The sequence below is a fragment of the Saccopteryx leptura genome, chromosome 2 (assembly GCF_036850995.1).
Source record: "Saccopteryx leptura isolate mSacLep1 chromosome 2, mSacLep1_pri_phased_curated, whole genome shotgun sequence".
Taxonomy (NCBI): domain Eukaryota; kingdom Metazoa; phylum Chordata; class Mammalia; order Chiroptera; family Emballonuridae; genus Saccopteryx; species Saccopteryx leptura.
In genome coordinates this window covers 241,083,556-241,106,720 of record NC_089504.1, presented here as the reverse complement: position 1 = coordinate 241,106,720, position 23,165 = coordinate 241,083,556, and the positions used below count along the sequence as shown (strand labels likewise).

The following is a 23,165-nucleotide window of genomic DNA, read 5'->3' as shown; positions in this document are numbered from 1 at the left end:
CATCTAAACTTTCTGATAAACTTCTTTTTCCTACTCTCCATTCTCCATGGAACAATTCACATACCAGCAAGGATCTGATGTGTCTAAGAGATGCAGGCACTCCCAGACCATCCACTTTTCCACTTATTTCTCCATGCAGTCATTCATCCACCAAATATTTATAACATATAGATGTGGTAGGCTCTGCTGTGGGTTGAATTTTATGCCCCCTAAGGGTACCAGGGGTCCGCAAACTTTTTACACAGAGGGCCAGTTCACTGTCCCTCAGACCATTGGAGGGCCGCCACATACAATGCTCCTCTCACTGACCACCAATAAAAGAGGTGCCCCTTCCGGAAGTGCGGTGGGGGGCCAGATAAATGGCCTCAGGGGGCCTCATGCGGCCCGCGGGCCGTAGTTTGGGGATGCCTGGAAACTCTAATCCCTGGTACCTGAGAGAGTGATCTTCTTTGGGAACAGGGTCTTTGCACATATAATTGAGTTAACATGAAGTCACACTGGACTAGACTGGGGACATGTCTTGTCTGGGGTACTGTAATGGGCCTGTGATGGTTACTTTTATGTGTCAACTTGGCTAGGCCGTGGTACCCAAGGAGATAGTCAAATATCAGTCCACACTTGATCTTAGTCAAAAGACCAAGAAACAATCAAACCCCAGTCCAGAGGTCACTGTGAAGGTATCTTTTTTTTAGCTGAGATTAACATTTTAATCAGAAGTCTTTGAGTAAAGCAGATTACACTCCATGATGGGGTGGGCCTCTCCTGATCAGTTGAAGGCCTTAAGAAAGAAAGACTGCAGAGCCCACTGCAGGTACCCCAGGGAGAGGAAATGCTGTTCCAGAGGGGTGTGGACTCGAGTTGCAACAGCAGCTCTCCCCTGGATCTGCAGCCAGCCCCCAGCCGCTGTGAAGGTGTGCGCTTACCACCAGCTCCACTGCCTGAGCCCATCCTCCACTGCCTGAGCCCATCCTCCAGTGCCTGAGCCCATCCTCCACTGCCTGAGCCCACCCTCCACTGCCTGAGCCCATCCTCCACTGCCTGAGCCCACCCTCCACTGCCTGAGCCCATCCTCCACTGCCTGAGCCCACCCTCCACTGCCTGAGCCCATCCTCCAGTGCCTGAGCCCATCCTCAAAACCTGCTCTGAACATGTGTGTGCATATTTATTTGCATATTATATTTACATATTTCTATGTTACATAAATATCTTATGCTTATATGATTATAAATGTTCTATACCATATTTTTCACTCCATAATACACACTTTTCCCCCCCAAAAGTGGAGGGGAAAATGCCTATGCATTTTATGGAGTGAAAAATATGGTATTTTATTAAATATTTTAACACACCATTTGATTCAGAATTTTTTTTCTTATTTTTCTCCTTAAAACCCTAGGTGTGTCTTATGGTCAAGTGCGTCTTATGGAACGAAAAATACAGTAAATTAAATATATATTTATAAATGTAACTTACGCAATCTCCATGCTTACTGGGCATTTTCTTTGTTGAAGGAAACCGGTCGTGTTTTGGTTTCCTACTTCTGCACCAAATGAGCACAAACTTAGTGGCTTTATTATTTATTGATAATTTATGCATCATTCACATGCGATCATTATAATTTGTAATCATATATTTATAGGCAAATGTCAATTATATGTCAATGATATATTTCTAAATTATGTTTTTATATGTTAATCATAATTATATCTATTTCTATATAAATATAAATTATATGTCAATTATATATTTTTCTAAATTATAGATACACCTGCTCTTTGTCTCTCTGGAAGCCCTGATTCAGCCTCCAAACCAGGCTCCCTGACTCAAGCCTTGCTCTTCCCGTCTATTGTTATTTCTGTATCTTTAATCATGAAGCTCCCTTTGTCTGGAATGACTTCCCTCCCAATCACTTTCCACCTCCCACACCCCAGTTCCCCAGCTTGTCCCAGCCCCTCAGATGGAAGGGACCATCTGAGATCCATCAGGGGCAGACTGAGCCCTGGTTCATCTGACCCCAAAGTCCAGGCTCTGAACCATGGCTGCTCCGTGGTACACTCAGAACCTAATTCAAGGAGGCATTTTTCATCCTGGAAACCTCCGGTGTATATAACAGTAGGACACACAGTATAAGGACTCCTTTCACCCATCTCCTAACATCAATAGTTGTCAGCTCATAGTTGTTCTTTTTTCATTGATATATACATCTTCCCCCTGCCTCAACTCTCATACTATGTTGATGCAAATCCCAAATGAATTCACTCATCAATATTTCAGTAGCTATTGCTAAAAGAACTTTTTGCCTTAACATAAGCACAATACCATCACCATACCACAAAACTTAACAATAGTGTCTCAATATTATCAAATGTGCAGCCCGCTCTTCAAATTTCTAGTTATTGCATACCTGTCAGAACGTTTTCTTTTTTTCCCTTCTCCCCTAATCTTTCTAAAAATGTGTTTGGATCGGGGTTCAAAGAAGGCCTGGTGATTCCAGGCCGATTGAGACAAGCTGGCATGCCCCTTAAGTCACTTTTACTCTATCAATTTCCCTCTGTCTTCATTTGAGTTCTCCCAAAAGCAGACCCGGACACAAGAGTCTGGACACAAACTCTTTTTGTGGATTTTGAGGTGACTGCAGAAAGCACAGGGAGGGAGTACAGAAGTGACCCACAGAAGGAACAAGAACTGGTCACGTGCATGTTACTAAGCGCCAGCTGTTTGGGACATCTGGGGCTCAGTGCCCCTGCACAGCACCCCCTTCCACGCTGCCCCACCGCTGGGACGGCAATGGGAGCATCTACCCACCGACCACCACCCTGTCTCGGTCCACGGTTGCTCTCGGGACATTAATGCCCCAGCACTTCCCCCCCTACCCCACAGGCAGAGCCAACACACTTCAGCAGCCAGAGGGACCCGCCCCCATTGCAGAGACACAACCCAAGACCCCCCTGGTGTGTAAGGAGCCGGTGTTTGACGTTTGGGGTGGACCACGTGGGAAGGCACTCATGGGATCGGCTACCATCTCCATTTTTAACGTGCATTTTCTCTGTTGAAGTGAACAGGTCTTTCTTTTCCTATTTCTCACATCGTTCTGATACTGCCTCTCCCATCCCCCCCCCCCTTTCATTTATAATTGTCCTGTGATTACACTGCACCCACGCCAATCATTCTGCAGAATCTCCCCACTTCCAGGTCAGCTGATGAGCAAACTTAATTCCACCTGTGGCGTTATCTCCCGGTTACTTGCAGGTTCCAGGGAATAGGATGGGGAACATAATCTGAAAACCATTATTCTGCCTGCCACAGGTCCTTTGTCCCGGACAATATTCTTGTGCACCCCCATGGTGTCCTTTTAGCACCCTCCTCTGTCTCCTGTCTTTCCTGCAAATTTCAGTTGAATTTAGAGACTTGGTTGATTTGAAGTTGGTTTATTTTGGGCAAGACTACATCACAGGTGATGGTATGCATGCAAAAGTCTGAAAGAACTAGCTGAAGCACACCAACGCATCCTAAATGGGCTGGAAAGTGTCCGTTGCTTCTAACCAGCCCTCCCTATGCAACTCACAGCATGTCAAAAACTGGACTGGGAGAAAATTTCAAAGGCAGACAACATCAAGAAATCAGAGATAGAAGTTGCTTTTATTCTTTGTTGACTCAAAAAAAGTCCTTCTTGTCCCAACTTTTAGGCAAAATCATCATCATCATCAAGAAGGAGAAGGGGTTTTCAAAAATACTTTTGAATGGTTTAGAGTAGGGAAAAAATGAACTTCCTAAATAAGGCAAGGAGTTTGCATACCCAGCATGCTCTGAGCAGAAGTTGTAAGAGCGCATTTTAATTGAACTCAACTTTCTAAACACCAATGCTTTTCAGGGTCTCCATAAGATGCCTAAAATCACACCCACAGGAAGAAAGGTCCCAGACTCCGTTCAAATAAAAATAATACCGTCGACCTGGAAATGCTGAGGTCGCCGGTTCAAAACCCTGGGCTTGCCTGGTCAAGGCACATATGGGAATTGATGCTTCCAGCTCCTCCCCCTTCTCTCTCTCTGTCTCTCTCTCCTCTCTCTCTCTTGCTCTCTCTCTCTCCTCTCTAAAAATGAATAAATAAAATTTTTTTAAAAATAAAAAAATTTTTTTTAAATAAATAAATAAAAATAACACAAGCCAAAACCACAGTAAGATATTACATCACACCCATTAGGTTAGCTGGTATAAAAACAAATTAAAATAAAAAAAAAAAAAACAGAAAGTAACAAATGTTAGGAAAGATATGGAGAAATTGGAACCCTCAAGAAATTAAATATAGAACTACCCTATGACCCAGCAATTCCACCTCTAGGTAGGTATGTACCCCAAAGAATTAAAAGCAGGGACTTGAACAGAAATTTTTGCATTTATGTTTCTAGGAGCCACAAGGTGGAAAAAACTCAAATGTTTATCAAATGATTAATACACAAAATATAGTATGTCCATTCAGTGGAATATTATTCATCCATGAAGAGGAAGGAAATTCTGACACCTGCTACCATGTGGATGAACCTTGAAGATCAAGTGGAATGTTACACTGAGTGAAATAAGCCAGACACAAAGGAAAAATACTGCGTGATTCCAGTTTCATAGCCGAGAAGAGTCAAATTCACGGAGATAGAAAGTAGTGTTGCAAGAGGCGGGGGGGGGGGGGTGAGGATGAGAGTTAGGGTTTAAGAAGGATGACGTTTCAGTTTGGGATGATAGAAAAATTCTGAGCATGGATGCTGATGATAGCTACACAGCATCCTGAATGCACTAGATGCTACCAGACTATATGGTTAAAGTGTTACATTTTATGTTATGTGTATTCTACCAGGATAATAAAAAAGAAAAAAGAAAGAAATACAATTGTATCTAATTTCTTTGCCACTGAAAAAGCCTGACTCCCAAAATCAAGTAAGAACAATGGTTTGCCAAGAGACATATAAAGAAGAAATTGTTCCAAGCAGGAGGAGGTGAGGAAGAATAACAGCTCTTGGCCCAAGACATGGAGTTATTTTCATTTTCTCCCTTTGTTGCCACTCATGTTTTCAATTTTCTAAAATTGCTACATCTCTGGTTTTCAAATGTCAGAGGCAGAAGGGTTCTCACCATACAGAATCTCCCAGAACCCTGTCATCAAATTACACACTGGTCAACCATGCCATAAACATTCGTCTATGTCACAGATGAACATCATATTTCATGGCAACTGGTCTTTATTTTTTTTAAAAGCAACTTTAGATGTAAACTTGGCCAAGAGAATGGAAAAAGAAACAAGCAGACAGGGGTGAAATGCTCCTCAAAGGCTTTTAAGATGGGGAGGAAGAGTCACTGGTGACAAAATGTGGATTCTGTGGATGAAGGGACCATAATTTAAAAGATGGTGTGGACTTATCCACGCTCTGCAAGGTGGAGAATGCAGAATTTAACAGTTTTACGAGTGAAAGAAGTCACTGCCATCACATATGTTTAAATAATAGACCATTTTTTGGTTCTTCATCTCTATTGGTTTTCTGATTCAAAAATATTCTGTGCATACAGATTTGCATGGATCAGAAACTTTTTGGAACCCTATCACATAGAGCGAACACCTTTAAAAACGGTGGATAAGCTCCTTCGAACTTTTTTTTCTATGCAGAGGAATAAATAAGCATCTACAGGGTGGGGCAAAAGTAGGTTTACAGTGGTTCACATGGAAAATAATACAGCAATTAATAAATAATACTACAAGAATAAACTCTGTGTTCACAACTGTAAACCTACTTTTGCCCCATCCTGTATAGTCATGGATATATATATAAAATTGATTACTTAGGGTATGATTATATATAGCATACACAATAAATTCTATATCACATTTTGTATGACAAAAATTTTTCTTTGAAAAATAGGATCCTATCACCCTGGCTGGGTAGCTCAGAGTGTTGTCCCGACACACCAAGTTTGCGGGTTTGATCTCCGGTCAGGGCGCATACAGGAATCAACCAATGCATGCACAACTAAGTGGAACAACAAATCAGTGTTTCTCTCTCTCTCTCTTTCTCTCCTTTGTCTCTAGAAGAAAGACATTAAAGAACATTTTTAATCAAAAATGGGATCATATATAACATTGTCTTTCAACTTGCTTCTTTGGAGTATCAAGCAATCGTGGACATCTTTGCACAGCGACACACGTCTATCTAACTTAACTTTTGAATGGCTGCATCATGTTCCCTGGAGAACAGTGCTCATCCATATAACTCATCCCCCACACATGGGCATTTGGGCATTCGGGTTACGACCTTTTTCATGACCTGCTAGAGGAGAAAAAGGAGGAGTATACTTAACACCTTCGAAAATCAAATCAACATAAAATACCCTTTTTAAAACCCTCTTTCTTCAGCTGGCTGCAGGGAACTGAGAACATTTGAACACTGTCCCCTCTTATCTTGGATTCTACTAATGTCGGTTTTCTAGAACACCATTATTGGTTTTCTGACTAAAAAATATTTGATCCATATGTATATGTAACAGCCACAGGACAGGATACTTGGTTGCTGTTCAAAGGAACAAAACAGTCCACGTGAATTAGAATGAAATCATATCCAACGCATATTATGACCTGAAATGAATAAGAGACATTGCATGATATCATGTGCCTTACAAATATTTGGAACTTACGTAAATTCCTTGCAGGAACTATTTGCCTCGACCATCTCTGAAAGGAAGCAAAGGAAACAGGCAGCTGATTGCTTCCTAGCAGGGGACCCGGGCGGCTGACACCCACTTTAGGTAGAAGATGCCATTGTATCCATTGGAGATGAGGAGATGGTGAACAGAGCACTTCTGAAACCCTGGTGAGGCACAAAGAATCAAATGAAATCAGCCCTGTTCATTCACTGCAAGGTTCTCGACCATTTTCTCTCCTCCAGGCTCTGTGGGGTACTAGCACCGTGGCCAGGGAGGGGGTTGTCTGGTCAATAAACAAGACCCAATAAGCGGAATCTGCTCTCCACCAATGCTCAATAGAGGAGCTAGTTTTTATAACAATATTCATCACTCGCATAATTTACTCTGCACCGTATATATCGGTTACCGACAGATCTGGGCATTCCATAAGGCCAGGATGGTTCTACTATGCTCGTTTAGATAAAATTGAGCCCTTGGGGCTCCTCACCCAGCGTTGGAGAGCACGGAGGTGGCTTCCCGGAGGCAGCGGCGGCTGGCTGCAGGTTCTGGCATTGGACGATGGGATGCAATCCTGGCCCCGCCCCTCACTCGCTGTGGGACCCTGGGCAAGTTCCTTCAGCTCTCTGGGCCCCGGCTTTTGCATCTGCCACACGGAAACCATAAAAGTATTACTTGCTGGCTTGGGAGCACGCGGCGGGGCAATGCGTGTTCATTACTGCAGCCAGGGGCCCTTTCTGAAAGCACAAATTGGGTCACGTCACTCTGCCGCTCAAATGCTTTCAGGAGCTCCAATCTCACTTGGAATAAAAGCCAACATTCCAAGAGGGAGGAGAGGTTCCCCTGGCCTGGGGCCCGGCTAACTAACTCCTCTCTCTTCTCATCCTTCGGCTTAGTCCTCGGCCACCAACCGGCTCCCTGGTGGCGCCCCCTCCGCACCACGCCGGCCCTGCCTCAGCCTCTGCGCACTGTGCACCTACCTGCTGCCAGGAACGCTCTGCCCACAGACAACCTCGTGGCGTCCGCGGCCGCCTCAGGCCTCCCACACGTGTCGCTCACCACACTGGCCTTCCCCCGACCACCCACCTCCTTCTCCTGCTCCGGTGTTTCTCACTGGCGCTGACCATAGCCACGCATCTGTCCATCTGCATACCCACCTCTCGTCCTTACACAGGAGCTTGAGGGGGGCTGCTGCGTGCTGTTTTTGTCACTGCCGCCTCCCCAAAACGTACCACAGTGCTCTGCAGTCCTCAGGACCCCACCCCCACCCCGGTCAGGGACAGCTCTCCCAAGTGGAGGCCGGGAAGGGCAGTCCAGGCAAGGGGCCCAGCTGAGCAAAGGCACTGTGGTGGGGGACAGAGAGCAAACCCTGCGACCTGGCTTCCCCTGGGAACTGGCCTCTGCCCATACCGACCCACCGAGATGCACAATGCCTGGACTCCTGGGAAGCCCTGCTAAAGTGCTTTGGGCTGACACCACATCCGAACCCATCTCCATCCCCCTTGTCCTTTCCTGGGGTCACTGCTCCCTTTCCCTCCAGTCCCCAAGGCCAGGGGTTCAGGCAGCCAGGGCCTTAGGGGGCTCCTCCCACTCAGTCCCAGCCCGCAGCGCTGGGGTCTTTGGGAGGACCTGCATTTAACAGGAGGAGGCCAAGCACCGGAGGGGAGAGGCCCCCCAGAGGAAGGCTGCCTGGCAGAGCCCTGACAGCTACCCCAGCCGAGAAACAGGGGGAACAGGAGAGGGCCTGCGTCTCCTCTAGCCCTTTAAGAAAGACACCTCTTGACTCCAGCTGCAGGTCCCAGCAGGAAACCGAACACACACAGAAGGGCTGCCCAGCCAAATAAATAGTCATTTATTAGGGCACTTGTCTCTCAGCAGGAAATCAGCATGGGGAAGCCTCCCTAGAGGACAGCCATCTTTAAGAGAGAGGGTAAAAAACTTGATTTGAAACACTTGTCTCCAGACGGGACCAGTAAAAACCCCAGGCGTGCAGCCTGGTTCCAAACCTCGAAGGCAAAAAAAGCCAAAAACAAAAAGGCAGTGAACAACTTTCTAGAGCCTTCTTTTCAGGGCTGAAAGAAAGGCCCTGTCCAGGCCACCATGTAGGCTTGTAGGCTGGCTCACCTAGGCTTGCCCCAGACGCGTGCCTGCACGGCTCTCTCTGAATTTATAGCGGGGGCTGAGACGCGGGCCCAGCGGCACGTTCTGCTTCTGCAAAGGGAGGCTGTCTTTGAACTGAAGCCAAGCATGGTCTGAACAGGGATTTCCTGGCCACAGCCCGGGCTGCGCATCCAGGGCGGGGCTCCTGCAGAGCCAGGCTGGCGGCGGGCATGGCTGCTCTCTCTCCAGAAGGCCTCCCGCTCTCTCCTTCCCAGAGCCTGTGCAAGGCCTTCTCGCACTTTGCCTGGAATGCACTCTCCCCACCACACTCCCTCCACCACCTTCACACATCAGCCCCTTCATCGCACCAGAGCTGGGCAGCTCCTGCTCATCTTAGAGCCCGGTCCCCCAGGGAAGGCATCCCTGACTGCTCAGACAGGCTCAGAGGCCTCCTTCTGGGCTCTCCCTGTCCCCACCCCTGACCCTCCCCACATGGCACTCAGCTGGCACTCATCTTGGTTTATGTCGGTCTGTCTGTTCTCATTATTCTCTACTGCTTCCGACATTGACCACGACAGCCATAGTGCATGACACATAGTAGGCCCTCCATTAGCATGTGTTCAATGAATGAAGAAATGAACCCTCAGAAAAATAAATAAATCAGTGAGTATACCTCAGGCTCCTGGGCAAGTGTGCAAACACTTGAATGCATGCACGGATGCGTACATGAATGAATGGATTCATGAGTGAGTAAATGAATGTGTCAGTGAGTGAATGAATAAATGGGATGATGAAGAGGTAAATAAAGGAGTAAATTAATGAACAGGTGATTGGATGAACAAAACAGTAAGCAAAGGCGTGAGACTGCATGGTGACGGTTCTCCTGGGGGTGGGGATGGCCGTGTCAGACAATCACACCCTTCCCTGTCCCTCCACGGCTCTCTGAGCAGTCGGAGGAAGAAGCAGGAGGCAATGCCATGAACGTGACTCCAGCCAACACGTGGCAAGAGAGGAGGGCATTTCTCAAAGGGGCACGTGGGGGTGGGGAGCTTCCAGGCAGAAGCTGACCCCCAAAGGGGCAGCTCTGTCCCTGACCCTTTTCACCTTCCCTTGTTCTGATCTTTATGGGGCCATCTGCCTTCTAGCATCAAAGGAGACAGCGGGCCGCGATTTGTCCCACAACAGCTCTATAAAAATGTAATTACCCAATAACCCGCTGTCTGCAAAACAAACCATCTTCCTGTTTCTTCTCCCATAAAAAGCATTTGACAGCCCTGTTCTATCAGCTTATAAAACCTGGAGAGAGTTGACTTAGCCCTCCATGGAATGAAAACGCCGGAGGGGGGAGAGGCTGAGGCCAGGAGGAGCACACCTCTGCCCCCCCCTGCAGTCAGCTGCACCGTCTCTGGGGGTCTCCAGCGAAGGCAAGTCATCGCGGACGATGTGGGACTGGACAATGCAAGTCACACCTAGAAAGAGCAGGGGGCTTGGAAACGCCAAGCGCCCAGGCCCGCCACAGCCATAGGCAGCATCCTCCCAACTCCAGGAAGGTCATTCCTTCATTCAGTCACTCAACAAACATGGACCAGGCACCTATGACACACTAGGTCTTAGGCTGGGGTTCAAGTCCAGTACAACATGTGCTAGTCTTTCAAGAAACGTGCATCTATAATGGGCATTTATTTTAAATGATGGAAGAACACTTTGATCTGAATTTATTGACATCCAAAAAGTATGTCTAACCCATTATTACATGGATGGGGCCGGTTATAAAAGGGGATAGGAGGGCTCCATTAACTGAAGGGAAAACGTAATGGAGTTTGAGAGAGGGGTGATAGCCTTGTTCTATATCTTAATTGCGGAGCTATGCAGTGGGGTGAATTATGTCTCCCCCCCAAAAGATGTGTCCAAGTCTCAACTCATATAACCTTATTTGGAAATAGGGTCTTTGCAGATGTAATCAAGGCAAGGGTCAAGAGGAGGTCATCCTGAGTTAGGGTGGGTCCCCGATCTAATGAGAGGGTCCTCCTAAGGGAAAGGAAGGGAAGATATGATGCCCACAGGGAAGAGGCTGGGCAAAGGCAGAGGTCTGAGTGTGGTGCCACCAGCCCAGGAACCCCTGCAGCTGGAAGAGGCAAGGAAGGTCTCCTGCAGCCCTGGAGGAAGCAGAGCCCTGCGGACACTGTGATCGGCACTTCTGGCCTTCAGAACCATGAGAGAACACATTTCTGTTGTTTAAGCCACCACATCAGTGGCAATTCCTAACAGCAGACACGGGATGCCTTTGTCATTGAACCGCTCACAAACATGGGTAAATTCTATTGCATTTAAATTATGCTTTTAAACGTATTTTTGAAACAGGGAGAGGAAGAACACAAACAGACATTTCTCCAAAGAGAACATACAAATAGCCAATAAGCACATGAAAGGATGCTCAACACCATAAGTCATTAGGGAAAATGCAAATCCAAACCACAAGGAGATACCACTCCACACCCACTAGGATGGCTATTATCAGAACCAAAACAAAACAAGCTAACACGTGTGGGTGAGGATGTGGAGAAATTGGGACCCCCAGGCATGACTGGTGGGAATATAAAACAACTCAGCCACCATTTAAAATAGTTGGGAGGTTCTCAAAATATTAAACAGAATTACCCGATGATCCCACAAGCCCACTCTCTCCTCGGTGCATACCAACAGGATTGAAAGCAGGGAGCCAAACAGACACTTGTACACCCATGTTCTTAACAGCACTCTTCACGATAGCCAGAGGTGGAATGTGTCCATAAACAGAGGGCTGAATAAAAAAAATATGGAACATACAGACTGTAGAATATTATCCAGCCTCAAAAAGAAACGGAACTGACGCATGTTACAACAGGAATGAACCATGAAGACATGACGATGAGTGAGAGAAGCCAGACACCAGAGGATAAGTATAACAGGATCCCACTTATATGAGGGACCTAGAACAGGCGAGTTCATGGAGACAGGAAGTAACCAGAGACGTCCAGGGGCTCGGGGGAGTGTGTGTGGGGGCTGGGGGGGAGACGAGCTTTGATGAGGACAGAGTTTCTGTTTGGAATGATGAAGAGGCTCTGGAATTGGATTGTGGTGAGGGTTGTACAATCTTGTAAGATGTACTTACTGTCACTGAATTGCATACATAAAATGGTTAAAATGGTAAATTTTGCTATCTATTATATATCTATATAATATATACTTTTATTATATATCGATATATAATAGAAAACATAAAACTTAACATTTTAACCATTTTAAGTTTTATATGTATGCAGACACGCACATACAGGTATGTGCATATATATATATGTGTCTGTATGTATATATGTGGGTATGTGTATGTTTGTATTTGTATGTATGTGTGTGTGTGTGCACGCACGCACACATAAATAGAAGAGACACATCGATATTGCCGGGAAATTAAGGTGTTCTTTTTTTTTTTCTTTATACTTTGTACTTTTTGGTGTTTCTAAGACTTGTTTTACTATGAATGCATATTATATGAAGAACTCACAGTGTGGTGGGGAGACAGGTAAGGAAATCAGCGATCACAGGGTATGGTAATATGCACAGAGAGCTGGAGGGCTCTACATCAGAATGTGGGGGGCCGTTAAAGAGGAGAGCAATGAGCGGGAATGAGCCAGGCACAGATGAGAGGGGAGGGGAGTGGGCATTCCAGGGGAGAACCTGCACTGGAAGTGCAGGACAGCCCGGATTGATTCATGGCCTGGCTCGATACTTGCTGTGCATCGTTGGGTGAGTGAGTTAACTTCTCTGTGCATCAGTTTTGTCTTCTGTGAAATGAGGATCATGGTGCTTCCCCCATAGGATGTTGTGAGCATTAAGTGAGTTACTACCTATAAAGCAATTACAACAGTGTCTAGCATATGGTAAAGACTATATAAAACTGTGCTTTTTGTAAAAAAAAAAAATGACTATAAACGACAGGAAACTTCTGGAAATAGTACAAAACAGAAATGGAATGGCTGAAGGAGCCTGGGGAAAGAGCAATGTCAGAATCATCTTCATTGAAATAAAAAGCAAGTAAAAACCTTCGGGGGGAAAAATATCAAAGGGAAATCACAGAGCTGGTCTTATGATGATGGGATTATGTTTTGGATCCTGATAGTTATAGCTAACAAAATTGAGTTAAAAAAAATAAAAAGGTTTTGACTAAGCAGAAAAGATGCTGAAAATGCATAAAGGAGTCAGCCTCTTTGTTAAAAAAAAAAAGCACCATTGTGTCGAACATTTGGAATTGATGAGTTGGTGGTTTCCTTTGGGGGGTGGGGTGTCTTGACGTTTCCTGGTAAGTCTTCCTTTCTTCCCCCTCTCTCTCAACAGCATAATACGGCCCCATGTTCCTGCTCGGGCACTGAAGGGTGTGTGTTCACAGTGGACTGTTATCAGTGTAGAGGCTCAGAGCGGGATCTGTCATCTTCCTAGAGATGGAAGCCACTCCACGGTATAAGCACCCCTTCTAGTCACAAATCGCTGGTCAATAAATTCCAGGATTTCAAAGCTGTGGCATACATTTCCAACCCAGAACAGCACGGAAACCCTAAGTGCTGGGTTTCAGCCCTCTGGACTCCCTGGAACCACTGTCTGGGGTTCTGACAGCATCAATATGGCCCTTTCATTCCTCTGAGGGGTCTCGATGGCGCGGTAAGCCAATGAGAGACAGTGTGCGAGCTTCATAGGGAAGCCACAGCGTGAATATCAAGGTACTCGGATCTGCCTTGAAACTTTAAATGGTGAATCTCTGCTCTTCATTCCTCTGCATTGTCATCTTTTAAGTGGGTACAGCAATCATTTCTCCTGGCACATAATAAAAGGTCCTAATGTCTTTGAGGGAAGGGGGACTGGGATCAGTTTAAGCCTGGACATAGTGGGACTTCATTTTGCATTTGAAGAAAAGGTTTGGAAACATCCTTTTATCCATTAGCAATATATTCAGCTTCCAGTAATAGAGGATCTCATCACAGTCCCTTAAATTATTAGGGATTCGTTTTTCTTACAGAGCAAGAACTCTGGAGGCGGTCCACGGTATGTTCTAGTTCAGCATCTCAACCATGTCTTGACCAAGGTTTCTGACAAAACAGCTGTCGCAGCTCCAGCCATTACATCCAAATTCAAGACAGAGAGGAATAAAATGGGGGGGGGGGGAGGCTGAACCTGTCCCCCTTTTTTTCCAGGAGAGCAATTTTCCCCCAGAATCTCTTATAACAGAATTTTGGGGGCAGAAATGGGTCTCGTGTTCTCCTAGCTGCAAAGAAAGCTGGACAATTGGGGAACAGAACTGAGACCAATTAAGATCCACCACCTGGGTCTAGGCTCATCAAGAGACAGTAGGCCCACTTCACAGGCTGGGAGAGAGTTAAATGAAATAATCCCCAGGGAACTGTCGGCACTGTGCCTGGCATACAGTGAGTAGTTGATAAGTGATAACTATGACTCAAATTCTGAGCTTCTACAGTTCATTTGGTCTTTTTTTTCTTTCTTTCTTTCTTTCTTTCTTTCTTTCTTTCTTTTTTTTTTTTAGTCACCTTGGCCTGGGCAGTCTTTGAACCCAGCCACGCCAACCAATGAGTCCTCATAGGTGCTTTGAGATATCCGAGACTGAAGTACTTCTTCCTGTCTACACAAATCAGGAAGCACCTAGATCAGCGGTTCTCAACCTGTGGGTCGCGACCCACAGGTTGAGAACCGCTGACCTAGATTAATGTCTAACAAACTCTACAAGAAGGAATAAATCAAAGCTGTGATGAGAAGCTGAATTCAAAATGAAGAAAGATAAAAAAATTCCCAGATCTCTTACAATCATGATGGCGAACCTATGACATGCGTGTCAGCACTGACACATGTAGCCATTTTTGATGACACGCAGCCACATGTGGCCGCATACCAGAGAAGTATGGGGACACATGCCGAGAAGGACGTTTCATCCTTGGCTCCTGCATGGCCAGGTGCAGGAGCCGAGGATAAAACATTTGCTGTAGTGTAGACACTCTGTGCCGGAGGTCTGTAGGCCAAAACAACAGAACTCCGGCATAGAGCGTCTAGTTCTGGGACTTCCGGTTAGGCCCTTGGGAGATCTTTGACCTCACTTCCGGCCGGCAGAACAGGGAGCAGCGGAATGCCGCGGGGGACGCATTTCTGGGGGCCCTGTGGTCGCCATAACCAGCAACCACATAACCACAGCAACCATCATCCAATCTACTGTTCTGGGGTGTCGTGGATTTCTAACTGACCATCATTACTGAGATAAGTGAGGGGAAGGCTGGGAGAGGTGAGGGCCTGTGCTATGGGTGCTGTTTCCCGCCATTAGAAGTAGCGGCAGCCATCTTAATTTACATAAGATGCAACTTGCAGAATTTCAAGACAGCATCTGGGCTCAGGTGTTTGTCGACTTGAGGTCAAAGCTTGAGAATCTGGAAAGGTGCTGCTTGGAGAATCAAGAGGAGTGCCACTACAAACAGGAAATTTGGAGTGCCTGGAACCAATTACCAGGCACTTTTAGCACCCTGAAAAATATAGCAATAGCTTTACTCACAATTTTTCCCTCTACGTACTTTTGGGAGACCTTATTCTCAGCATTAAATAATATCAAAACCAACAAAAGAAACAGATTGACAGATGAAGTTAGTACCACTTGCTTGGGCTTGAAGTGTACAAAATACCAACCTTCAACTGAAGATTTAGTCAATGAAATTCAGCAACAAAAATGTCAGTAATAGGCAGGTTAGTAAAAGAATCCCCCTCCCCCTCATTTATCTTAGTTCACGGCACCCCACACAAGTTAAATAATATCAAGAACAAAAAGAAACCAACTGACAGATGAACAAAAAAGTCACTAAGCAGGTAAGTTAAATAATTAGTTTTTGGTTTATTAAATACAGTTATATGTTACAATTATACATTTTTGTTATTTAAACTATAAATATCACGAAATTATGGTTTTTTTCTCAAAGTGACACATCACCTGAGTTATGCTCAGTTTTTTGGCAAATTTTGACACACCAAGCTCAAAAGATTGCCCATCACTGTCTTACAACCAATAGTTCCAGGGAGGCATCAAAGGTAGACCCAAAGGCACAAAGTTTAGATCCATGAAGAAAAGTTCTCAAATGATGGAATTGGGAACATATGTCTTGGTTCACTTGGGGCAAAGTGGCCACGTTAAGCCGAGTCAATAAGAGGAGTTATTTAAGCAAATGGATACAAGCTATTAATTATTTAGAATTTTATATTTGCTAAAGGCTGATCTGCTCTCTAACCCTACCTGTTCCTGACCCCACGTTGCTAATTAACCCTTTGAGTAGTATGAACGTTCACCTACGTCCTCGTGCCTCCTGACCATCCAGAGTACGAGCGATTTATTTTTAAAATGTGTAAGGCAACATTACAAAAAGGCAAATGTATGTTCTTCTTGTTTCCATAAATTGGTTATCAAACAAACATGATTTTAAGTTACTAAAACTGGAACTGGAACTAACTTCATTTTTTGAAACAAAAAACTCACTCCCAGGGTTCAGCGAGCATGGAAAAAACTCACTACTCAAGGGGTCAATTTTTTTATGGATGGACAGGTATCCTTGGATGCTTGGAAGGAGCAGATCTCCCATTTTACAGATACAGAGAGTGAGGCAAGAAGAAAAACCCCTCAAACAGGGAGGCTGGAGCCAGGCATGGTCTATTTTACCCTGTTTGTCAGCTACGGAGATGAGAGCAGGACTGATTGTGAAATTGACCCAAATGTGGGTAAATGTGGCTGATCACCCCAGATCAGCCAGGATGGCCAACCATAAATTCTACCTTCAAAGTCCATAGATTCAGATATCTTGTCCAGGCATCAGAACCATGTGAAGCTCAGAGGTATTTTAATAGCAACAAAACAATAATGATTACAGACACTACTGTTCCCCACGGAGGCCTGTCTCTGTTCCAGGCACTGGACTAAGTCCTCTGGACTCACCACTTTTGGATCCTCCAAACCACCTCATGAGGTAGACCCTATAATTAGTCCCACTTTACAGATGAATAAGCTGAGGCACAGAGATCATATGTAACTTGCTTGGCATTCCTCAAAGATGCCGCAGTCAGCATCTCGGCCACAAACAGGTAACAGACTCAAAGTGGACAATTTTATGAAGGCACAATTTCCAAAGCTGTGGGCACAGTATGCATAAAGTACAAAGATTGTGCGGCACCCTGGAGCCGGTGCAGGTGAGAGTTCTTCCCTGCTTTCAGGCCTGAGGGCTGGGGACTAGTTCCTGGAGCCCCGAGAAAGGGCTGTCCGGAAGGGGCTGCCTGTCAGGAGCTGTGACCTTACACTGAGGGACACAGCAACTCGTAGCGACCCCACAAGAAGGGAGAGGAGAATAAATGTCCCAGCCCCACCGTCCTTCCTTCCTCTGACTCCCTGCTGATGACCCACTGGCTGAGGCCACCGAGAAGCCAGAGAGCATGGGAGCTGGTCCCTGCAGTGATGAAAGGCAGCCCCAGAGCAGAGGGCAATCAGGGAAGCATCGATGGGGAAGTCTACAGGGGCAAACAGAAGACCCCCAGCTGCTCAGGGACCCCCAAACCCTGAAAGTGCCATGCCTCTACTTGTTCTTTCTCAGGCTGTGACCAACAGTGATCATTCTTACTGTGGCAAACGCCGAGCCTGTGAAAGAGAAGGGACTTGGACGAGAACATATGAGCAAAATCTAGTGCCACTCAAGGTCCCCATTCCCCCAGAGCCCTGAGCGTCCTGGAGGACACAGATGACAGACAGCGGCAAAAGCCCAATGACACGGAAAGCTCTGGGTGCCGTGCAAGCCCGCAGCAGGCCCCCAGCATTGGGGCCTACAGGACCACTTCCCAGCGAGAGGGCAGCCCACCTGGGGTGGGAAGAAAGAGGGCAGTGAGTTGTGTGAAGGGACAGAAGACCAGGGTCCCTGTCCTGCAGGCATGACAGAGCACATTAACTTGAAACAGGTCATTGGGCCTGAAGGTAGGTGGGGTTTGAGGTGGACAGAAGTGGTGAGAGGTGGGGCTGGAAAGGTTGGCTGAGGCCAGGCCATGCGGAGACCTGCAGACCGTGGACATGAACCTGACCAAGAAACTCGGGCAATAGTCAATCCTGGAAGAGATTTAATCAGGTGAGAGACACTGTCTTCCCTACCTAGCAGAGAGAGAAGGAGGGAGGGAGGGAGGGAGGGAGGGAGATGTTGAGAGATTAAGCACATGTGTGGAAATAGATCCCATGAAGAGGCCAGAGCACTGCCTGGAACCAGATAGACGCGTGGAAGCGTGTCTGGTGTCCCATTTCTGCTGGCGTGTGCAGCCGAAAGAAGCACATGTGTGACCTGACCTGGGAGGAGGTCAGAGTGACCCGCAAACAGCTGAACATTCCCAATCATTCTATTTCCACTCCAGGAGTTGTTTCCAGGGGCTCAGCAACTTCTCCCTGCCTGCAAAGTCCACCCACGGCATCCTCTCCCATGCTCACCCCCCTCATCTCTCCTTGCTCCGAGAGAGAGAGAGAGAGAGAGAGAGAGAGAGAGAGGGAGAAAGAGAGAGAGAGAGAGAAAGAGAGAGAGAGAGAGGGAGCGCTCAGCTGCCAGAATGCAGCAGATGGGGTGGGGGCGGAGGCTGGGACTCAGGATGACACAGACAGCTCACTCAGAAGGCAGAAAAGTGATCCATCTGTCCTCCCGTGGACACGCACCGCGAGAGGGGCAATGAGCTGTCAGGTATAATTAGACTAAGTCCCAGCAACAGGCGCGGTGCCCTGTTCATGTCAGCACCCTTTTCCTGGCATCTGTTTCTGGGGCCCGAGCACCTTTACTTCATCCAACCTCTGACCTAGGGGAGCCTCCCAGCAGAGGGGGCGGGGACTTGCGGTTTGCTCTCGGAGGGGCGTGGCCACACTCGTTACCCTAAAAAAGGAATAGTGGTAACGCATACTAAATAACAGTGAATGATGATGACAACAGAAATAATAATGACACAATCAAAGCACCCCCTCCCTTTGGAGTATCTGCTCTGCAGCAGGTACTTGGCTAGGTCCTGAATGTAGGTGACCTCATTTAATACCCCCCCCAACTCTAGGGGGGAAGGAAATCTTATCCTTGCTTTCCAGATGACGATAGAGAGACTCAGAGACGTTCAAGTGAGAAGAGCAGAGACGGGAACTCGGGATTCTGGACCTCCAACCCATGATCCTAACGGACAGGTGCGACGCATCGGTCTGACTGACCCAGGGCGGCTGCTCAGAAGTCCTCGACTATCCCAGCTCCTGCCGGAGATCCACACTCTCGCCTTGGCTTCTGAGAACTGGGTTTGGTGGACGCTGGCCCCAAATTACTAACTCTTCATCCTCTGGTCAGAGGCACATGGGGGAAAGTCGCAGCCAGAAGGAAGCTTGGCCCCCGATCTTGGAAGGCACGGAAGGAGTTTGATGAAGACAGTGATGGCAACTGGGCTGGCCTCGATTTTGGTGCCCACTCAGAGAACACCCTTCTCCAAGCCCAGCTTCTGTGGCAGCCCCCCCCCCCGTAAGTTCTCTGCCCACAAAACATTTATCGAGCCCCTGCTGGATGCGGTAGGCTGCCCTCGTACTTCTACCAAAGGTGGGAAGGGTCTCACCGAGGACCCCCTAGAAGGCCTAATCACTGACGGAGGCGGATATCCGTTTCTCCTTGTCACGCCGAGGTGCCCGTCACTGCCTGCATGTCTCACTGGCACCTGGGGTGGACAGGTGGCCCGGGGGCAGGTATTCCCATGTCCCAGCCGGCGTCCACAGCGTTCTCACATCCCCCACATCTCCCAGCTCTCTCCGCGTGTCCCCCGGCTGAGGACGCATGGCCCCTTTCTAACTGCAGAACAAGCGGCGCCCTTCTGGGCCACGGTGCCCACAGAGGCTAGCAGAGGCTTTCTGATGGGATCGGGCCCAATCCCTCTTATAGCAGAATGCCTTGTTTACCCATTAGTGGAGCTTTGGCCACTTGAAGCAGACAGGCTGGCTCCAGGGCATTTAAAAGGTCACGAATCAAGAGACCCAGGAGGGTGTGCTGCTGGGATTGTGATCAACAGAGCTTCAGGGATGAGCATGGCTTTCTAAATGCACCAACAATGTGCTTTGTCCTCCAAGAGAATGAGAGCAGCAGGTCAGGGGAGCCCGGGACTGCCCATGACCTGAGGATGCCAGTCCTGCAACTAGAAGCGCCGCCTGGGGCTTGGGGAGACTGAGGCTGACTTGGGGCCACTCTCTTGGAGAAAAACCAAACGGAATTCTGCCATAGCACCGGAAGCCACAAGCTCCTGAACTATAATCTCTAATCCCAGCCTGATGGTTGAGGACGTATGTGACCTGAATAAGCAGAGCCTTTGAAAACCACTTTCAGATTTACCAGACATCCCTGCTCAACTCTACACACATTATCTCCTTGAATGCAGCAACTCTAAGAGGTATTGACTTGATTCCACACGTTCCAGTGGAGGCTCAGAGAGGTTAAGTCAGTTGCCTAAAGTTATCCAGCGATGTAAGGGGTGGAGTTGGGATTTGAACCCAGGTCTCTAAATCTAGGTCAGCCTTATTCACAAGACTAGGAGGAAACGGCTGCAATCTAGCAGTTGGGAAATGTAGGGGTGTTGGGGCTGAGGGCTGGAGGAGCCCAGATTGGAGGGAAAGGGTACTTTTGTGCATTGTTTGCTTTTCCCAGCACAGTTCAGGGAAGGAGGTGCCCGACAGGCATGAACTGGTCAAACGGGGTCCTATTGTGAAGGACCCACACGATGAATAGTGACTCACCACTTGAATGTTTGAGTTGGTAGAAAACACAGAGGAGAGAAATGTGTTGGCTAGTAACTTAGAAGAAGCAACTCTCCTCATTCTATAGACATGGAAACTGAGACACAAACGGGAAGTGTCTTACCCAAATACAGACTGGTTTCTGGAGCCCTTCTTTTTCAAATAACAACAATAACAACCACAGTAATGGTAACAGCAGCCAACAGTGTTCCTGCGTGCTTAGTCTGTGTCAAGCTCTGTGCAACTAAGCATCGTATTTACACATTGTCCAACCTTCACAAAAGCCTCATTGGGTAAGTTCTAAGGCTCAGAGAGGTTGAGTCAACTGCCTAAACTCACATAGTCGTAAATGACACAAATAAGATTTTAAAACTTAGACAGCCAGACCCCAGAATCTGAACTTGGAACTCCTAAGCTATGCTGCCTCTGTAGAACAGCATTCATTCAGCAAACATTGACTAAACTCCCACCATGTTCTAGATGCGTACTCTCCATGAACTCACCAGATCATCAAAGAAACAGACTCATGAATAATTTCATACAGCGTGATGTTTTAATGGGGGAGGAAGCCAGTAACAGCCTGAGTTTGACAAAGGCTCTCAAGAGGTGTCACATGAGCTGAGTTTTGAGGAATGAGTAGGAGTTTGCCACATAAGGACAGAGATAGGAATTCCCACAGAGAGAACAGCAAAGTGTGAGGCAGGAGCTACGAGGCATGCTTTGTCTCTGGAGAACAGGGAGGAATCTTAGTCAGCTCGACAGTGAAATGGGGAGTGAGAGAGAGATGAGACTGGGGAAAAGCCCAAGTGCCTGTCAAGAAGTCAATCAATTTTTTTAAAAACTGTGATGTCACCATACAATGGAATATTATTCTGCAATAAAAAGTCACAAGTACTATACGCAACGATATGGATGCATCTCAAAGATACTATGTTGAGGAAAAGCAACCAAATCAGCCACAAAAGGATATATATACTGTATACTTCTATTTACATAATATTCTAAAGCAAAAATAAAAATTTATTTTTATTTTTCTGAAGTGAGAAGTGGGGAGGCAGAGTGACAGACTTCCACATGCACCCAACCAGGATCCACCTGGCATGCCCACCAGGGGGCGATGCTCTGCCCATCTGTGGCGTTGCCCAGCTGCAATCGGAGCCATTCTAGCGCCTGAGGCAGAGGCCATGGAGCCATCCTCAGCGCCTGGGATAACTTTGCTCCAATGGAGCCTTGGCTGCGGGAGGGGAAGAGAGAGACAGAGAGGAAGGAGAGGGGGAGGGGTGGAGACACAGATGGGCGTTTCTTCTTTGTGCCCTGGACGGGAATTGAACCTGGGACATCCACATGCTGGGCCAATGCTCTGCCACTGAGCCAATTGGCCAGGACTAAAAAAGTTTTTTTTACAACTAAGTGACATCAATAGGAATCAAAGCCAGTGGTTGCCTCAGGAAGGGGGGAGGGTCACTCAAAGGGCAGTGAAGGAAGCTCCAGGGTGATGGACACGTCCCATATCTGGCTGTGGCAGTGGTTGCATGGGTGTGTAACTTTATGTGAAAATTCACCTGGGAACACTTGTAAGATGTGTACATTTGATTATGTAAATTGTACCACCATGTGGAAAGAGAGAGAGAAAGAAGAGGACACAGAGAGAAAGAGCAAGAAAGAGATCTGAATCCAGGGCTAATGTGCTTTGGTCCCATCTGAGCATGGGCCAGACATCACCCCTAAACCCTGGTCATGTGGGCCTCCCCAATATGGCAACTTGCTTAATCAAAGCCAGCAAGGAAGAGTCTGCTAGCAAGAGAGAGGTGACAGTCTTGTACAATGGAACCAGGGGGATGGCAACCTACCACCTTTTCCATATCCCATTGGTGAGATGCAAGTCATAGGTTGTAGCCAGGAGCGGGCCGTATGACTCCCCACCCCCACCCACAACATGGCAGCCTAGGCAGGCCACCGGCTGGAAATCACCAGCATATGCAACGTCCTGTCCTCGAACAGTTTAACCCTGACATGCACACTCATGTGTCTCTCCTAACAGCAGGCTGAGCTCTGGCTACACATGCTTTCATAAAATGAAGGCATCCTGGTGAGATTAGGTGGAATCCACAAACCTCAGGACGCCATGGAGCCCAAGGTACATTTTTCATCTGGCAAATTTTTATTGACCATCTGCTTAGTTCCAGTGCTGTGCTAGGCACTGCGGAAACCACCGTTAAAGGAAAAAAGAAAAGAAATAGGAAACAACTGAAGTGTCCTTTGATAGACGGCTGGATAAAGAAGATGTGATCCATGTGGACAAGGGAATACTACTCAGAAAGGATGAAATACTGCCATTTGCAACAACATGGATGGATCTTGAGAATATCATGCTAAGTGAAATAAGTCAGGTGGCAACAGTCAAGAACCATATGAGTTCACTCCTGTGTGTAATTAAAACTAAAAGCAACAAATGAACAAACAAGAAAAACACACCAAAATTCATAGACACAGACAACAGAATGGTGAGTACCACAGGGAAGGATGACGGTGGAGGGCAAAGAGCTCAAATACATGGGG

At 47.0% G+C, this 23,165-nt stretch overlaps 1 pseudogene; it reads left to right on the top strand.

The window, feature by feature from the left end:
- LOC136391885 (TAR DNA-binding protein 43 pseudogene) overlaps positions 1–14,986 on the top strand; it is a 91,229-nt pseudogene extending 76,243 nt beyond the window's left edge.
- Positions 14,987–23,165: the final 8,179 nt, after the last annotated feature.